Source organism: Salmo salar, chromosome ssa15 (assembly GCF_905237065.1).
Source record: "Salmo salar chromosome ssa15, Ssal_v3.1, whole genome shotgun sequence".
Lineage (NCBI taxonomy): Eukaryota > Metazoa > Chordata > Actinopteri > Salmoniformes > Salmonidae > Salmo > Salmo salar.
Genome location: NC_059456.1, coordinates 54,617,856 through 54,624,258, shown reverse-complemented (window position 1 = coordinate 54,624,258; position 6,403 = coordinate 54,617,856).

Here is a 6,403-nt window from a genome sequence, read left to right as displayed (position 1 = left end):
AACAATTACACCCCCCACCTCCCTAAAAAAGACAGAAAAACAAAAACAGAAAAAACATAGTTCAACTGTCTACCCAATCAGAACCCGAAATATAACCTTTTTTTACTCCTTTGTTTGTAAACAATGTAATTATAAACAAACACTGTATAGCCTCAAAACATTGTTAAAGCTATCATTTTTATAACATGGATGGTCAGTCCTTGCATCCATAGCTCTGGTGGTTACATTTCTCCAGTCCCATCCCTCAGCTGTTTACCGAAAAAAGTGGCGGGGTGTCGCTTTGTTATTATTTGAACTGCAGATTACCCCTTTAAAGATTAACCCTATTTCACCAGCACACAGGGAGACAAATTATATTTTTTGTCTTAGACTATTGCAATCATGTCATAACTTAAACAAAATGCAAGACAGGAGTATAGTATATGTGTCACGTCCTGACCAGTAAAGAGGTTATTTGTTGTTGTAGTTTGGTCAGGACGTGGCAGGGGCTGTTTGTTTAATGTGTTTCGGGGTTTGTTGGGCAATGTTCTATGTTAGTCTATTTCTATGTTTGTGTCTAGTTTATCTATTTCTATGCTTAATTTATTGGTTTGACCTTCAATTGGAGGCAGCTGTTTCTCGTTGCCTCTAATTGAAGGTCCTATTTAGTAGGGGTGTTTTTTCATGGGTTTTGTGGGTAGTTGTTCCTTGTGTAGTTGTGTTCCTTACAGGACTGGTTCTTGTCATTGTTTTTGTATCAAGTGTTTCGTTTTCTTCTCATGAAATAAAGAAGATGAGCAGACATATTCCCGCTGCACCTTGGACCCATCTTTACGATGGACGTGACAATATGAGAGACAAAATATATAATATTATGAGGAGAATGCAACCAAATAAGATATTATGTGTTGTATCTACTGTGTATTTCCTACATTATTTTAACTTTTTAACATTTTCTATTTGTTATTCACCAGAAAGGACTTTCAGGATTGCAGGGAACTCATACCTCTTGTGTTCTTTTCATTTGATATTCTGGTATTTCTTCCCCCGCATCCTCATCTCCCTAAAGAAGATGAGTTTCTTCAGTTGCCACTCATGATTTTCGCCAAGACCCGGGCTTTCTGACTAAGCTGCTCTGCATTAAATCCCCCCCCCCCCCCCCCCGTCAATGAGTGATGAAGCCTATTCACTCACCATGCCCACTTCACACTTTTCTGGTTCACACAGACTGTGTGTCACAGATACATATACTTTCCCGATAGTTATATTATTCAGGATAAGAGAGCACGTGATTCAAATGCAAAATGGAACCAGGTTTCTGCAGTCTCATTTCTATGAGTCATTCAACTCTGTGTCTGTCCGTAATATATTAAATGGGAATGAGAGTAATGCTAAATTCTCACCAGGAGAACTGAATGACACTGAGATGAGATGGATGCGTCCACTAGTAATTAAGATAAAATATTGTAATCAGGCATTGGAGAGTCTAATCTACATATTTATTGAGCATTACTCAACTGCATTACAATGGTTCTTCTCTGAAGCTTCTCCCTGAGGTATCTGTAGGCTGTGTTGGTCACTGCTGATGGCCACTGCCCATTGGTAGCATACAGACAGGTCCTTATGTGGAGTATATTGATAAGACATCCTAAATTACAATGGTGATTCAATAAAGCATGGGGATTGTAGTCATCTGTTGTGAGAGTGGAGAGACAATAGTGGTGAGCACTACAAAGACACAGAGACAAAGCAGCCTGGTCCAATTGTCTGTTTCCTGAATGCATAAGTTATCCGAGAGCTTTGAAATCAGACCTGTACATAATGACCCTACTTCCAATGTGTCTCATCCTTACTCTGTCTCCTCCCCCACATCCCTCTCCAGCAACTGTCAATTAAACTGTATCTGAGAAGAGATCCTGGTTTTAAAGAGGGATTCATTATAGGTTATCTAAGTAATCATTTGATCAGAGTACTAATCAAAGTTTCACCCCCTTGCAGGCACAATGTGGTGCCTCTATGGTTACTTCCAGATAAATGGAGATGTGCTTGGACAGTAGCTGTATGTTTTCTGAGGGAGCTGAAAGGCAGACATTAATTATTATCACAATGAAAAGCCAAGAAGCAACAAAAACAACCCCAATTTGAGATGGAGAGAATATTTCATTTCCATTACAACAAAAAGTGCACTGAGCTGAGAACTCCCAAATCAACAAACTTTTGACCCCTTTTGACACCAGACAACATCACTACGCAGGTGCCTGCATTGTTGCCGCTGCCTGGACCATCATTAAAGTCTCTCTATCCCTCTTGAGTCGGGGAGTCGTCGGCACAACGATCAAAGCTCCAGCCTGTTGCTTCTTGCATGTTATTGCCTGACTGGGATGAGAGGCCAACGTTGGTTGCCGTATACAGTGACGGTGTAGAAGCTTGTTCACAGTACCTGTCTGAATGCTTTGGGGATCCTGTCCCAATCCCCCTCCACAGCCTCCACTCTTTATGGGTCTATTAAATAGTAATGAGGGCTTGAGCACTGGGAGCACATGCACACACACACACGGAACGGATGCACGCACACATGCACACACACACACACACACACTCACATTCCCACAGCCTTCGGGGAGGATGCCTTTATAATTCATAGCATCTGAGCTTTTACGATTCCCTTGTGGGAACCTCCAGAGGTATAGCAATAGGCTTCATTCACACTCATATACAGTACATCATAATGTTTCTCTATTTCACCCCCCACCATTTCTCTCTCTAGATATCCCTAAAGATATTAAGACCGACATGCTATTTTTCTCAGTTTCATTTCAGAATGTAGGCCAATGTAGCGACTAAGGCGAAACAGACAGGTTACAAGGCAAGCACAGTACCATATGTGCCTGTAATGTCGTGTGTGTAGGTGGCAGGGATGTCAGGCGCAGGAGAATCGAACTTGGTATGAATGGGGTAGTTTAATAGCGTTCAACAAAACGCAAAAAGTACATAATAAATAAAAGTGCGTACAAGAACCCGTCGCGCACCAATCCATAATACACGAGCATACAAACAAAACAATCTCTGACAAGGACATGAGGGGAAACAGAGGGTTAAATACACAACATGTAGTGAATGGGATTGGAACCAGGTGTGTAGGAAGACAAGACAAGACCGTCGACCGCCGAGCACCGCCCGAACAAGGAGGGGCATCGACTTCAGTAGAACTTGTACCCCCCCCGGGCGCAGCTCCAGCAGTGCGACGATACCGACCTCGGGGACGACCCGGAGGACGAGGCGCAGGGCGATCCGGATGGAGACGGTGGAACTCTCGCAGCAGGGAAGGATCTACTCTCTCCACCTACCCGTTACTCTCGGGGTGAAAACCTGAGGTAAGGCTGACCGAGACCCCCAGACGTTCCATGAACGCCTTCCAGACCCTTGACGTGAACTGGGGAACCTGATCAGACACTATATCCTCAGGCACCCCATAGTGCCGGATAGCGTCTGTAAACAGGGCCTCCGCAGTTTGTAGGGCCGTAGGGAGACCGGCAAAGGGAGGAGACGACACGAAAAACGATCCACAATCACCAGGATCGTGGTGTTACCCTGTGAAGGTGGAAGATCGGTTAGGAAATCCACCGACAGGTGCGACCACGGCCGTTGTGGAACGGGTAAGTGTTGTAACTTACCTCTGGGCAGGTGTCTAGAAGCCTTGCACTGGGCGCAGACTGAGCAGGAGGAAACATAAACCCTCACGTCCTTAGCAAATGTGGGCCACCAGTACTTCTCACTAAGACAGCGCACCATCCGACCGATCCCAGGATGACCAGAGGAGGGTGACGTGTGGACCCAATAGATCAGCTGGTCACGGACAGCAGATGGAACGTACAGATGCCCAGCTGGATACTGAGGGGGAGCAGGCTCTGCACGTGACGCCCGCTCAATGTCTGCGCCCAGCTCCCACACTACCGGCGCCACCAAACAAGAGGCGGGGAGTATGGAAGTGGGATCCATGGGCCGCTCCTCTGTGTCATACAGCCTGGACAATGCGTCTGCCTTAACGTTCTGGGAGCCTGGTCTGTAAGAGAGGGTAAACACAAAACGGGTGAAAAACATGGCCCACCTTGCCTGGCAAGGATTCAGTCTCCTCGCCGCCCGGATGTACTCCAGATTGCGGTGGTCAGTCCAGGTGAGAAAGGGGTGTTTAGCCCCCTCAAGCCAACGTCTCCACGCCTTCAAAGCCTTGACGACAGCCAACAGCTCCCGGTCCCCCACATCATAGTTTCGCTCCACTGGGCTGAGCTTCTTAGAGAAGAAGGCACAGGGGCGGAGCTTCGGTGGCGTACCTGAGCGCTGAGAGAACAGCTCCTATCCCAGCCTCGGACGCGTCCACCACCACTATGAACACCAAAGAGGGATCCGGATGGGCCAACACAGGAGCCGAGGTAAAACAGAGCCTTCAGGTGCCTAAAAGCCCTGTCCGCCTCAGCTGACCACTGCAAGCGCACCGGGCCCCCCTTCAGCAGTGAGGTAATGGGAGCAGCTACCTGACCAAAACCCTGGATAAACCTCCGGTAGTAGTTGGCAAACCCTAAGAATCACTGCACCTCCTTCACCGTGGTGGGAGTCGGCCAATTACGCACGGCTGCAATGCGGTCACTCTCCATCTCTATCTCTAAACTATGAGCTAACGCTCTATCAATGAAATTCCCAGCCGCGCCTGAATCGACGTGCGCCTTATGCTGGGAACGCGGCGAAAATTCTGAAAAAGTGACAGACACAAACATTTGTGCAACAGAGGGCTATGGGTGAGAATGGTGCCGGCTCACCTGGGATGACGCCAGAGCTCCCTGCCTGCTGCCTCGATTCCCAGAGGAACCAACCCGGCACCGACCAGCAGTGTGACCTCTGCGACCGCAGATGGTGCATGAGCGAGAATCCCCTCCGGTCTCCCTGCGCCCCTCCCAGCTCCATGGGTATCGGAGAGGGGGTGCGGGAGGATGGAACCACCAGACCCCGATCTGGACGTCCGCGAGTAACCAGCAGGTTGTCCAGCCGGATGGACATGTCCACCAGCTGGTCGAAAGTGAGGGTGGTGTCTCTGCAGGCCAGCTCCCGACGGACGTCCTCGCGCAGACTGCAGTGGTAATGGTCGATCAGGGCCCTGTTGTTCCATCCCGCGCCGGCTGCCAGGGTCCTAAACTCCAGGGCAAACTCCTGGGTGCTCCTCGTCTCCTGCCTCAGATGGTAGAGGCGCTCACCCGCCGCTCTGCCCTCGGGTGGGTGGTCGAAGACTGCCCCGAAACGTCGGGTGAACTCCTCAAAATGGTCCAACGCCGCATCTCCCCCTCTATACACGGCGTTGGCCACTCCAGGGCTTTCCCGGTGAGGCACGAGATGAGGGCAAAACCCATCTCATGGTCCGATGGAGCTGGGTGGACCGTGGCCAGATAGAGGTTTAGTTGGAGGAGGAAACCCTGGCAGTTGGCAGCACTCCCGTCGTACCCCTGTGGCATGGAGAAACGGATCCCACTGGGTTCAGGCGGGAAAGGGGTGCTCAGGATAGACCCCGGTTGTGCTGGTGGAGGCGCTGGAAGAACTCCCTGTCTCTCCTAGCAGTCCATATTCTGGACAACGCGATCCATGGCGGCGCCCAGATGGTAAAGCGCTCCTCCACCTCCATGGCCGGGGTACCTTCTCCTGCTGACTCCGTATACTGGTCAGAGATTCTGTAATGTCGTGTGTGTAGGTGGCAGGGAAGTCAGGCGCAGGAGAATCGAACTTGGTATGAATGGAGTAGTTTAATAGCGTTCAACAAAACTCCAAAAACCAAAGTGGGTACAAGAACCTGTCGCGCACCTATCCATAATACACGAGCATACAAACAAAACAATCTCTGACAAGGACATGAGGGGAAACAGAGGGTTAAATACACAACATGTAATGAATGGGATTGGAACCAGGTGTGTAGGAAGACAAAACAAAACTAATGGAAAATGAAAAATGGATCAATGATGGCTAGAAGACCGGTGACGTCGACCGCCGAGCACCGCCCGAACAAGGAGAGGCATCAACTTCGGCAGAAGTCGTGACAGTGCCTTATAGATTCAGACTTGGCAGAACATTTAGTATGTTTTAAAAAGGAGGCTTCAGCTATCGAAAAACAAGAGATGATCATCAGATATCCAGCAACACAGTGTCACTACAAACCCCCACTCGTTCTCCTGCCAGACAGCTCAGAATCAGAATCTGTACTATTGTCTCTTATGGAATTTCCCTTTGTTTACGTAAATGGCATGTTCTGACAGCCCACAGCTATGCATTATTCACAGATGGTTGGCTATATACAGTACATATATTTTACTTAGCTCCAGCCTCCACACACACAAACACACACACACACACACACACACAGGACGGTGGGGGGAGGGGTGGGGCT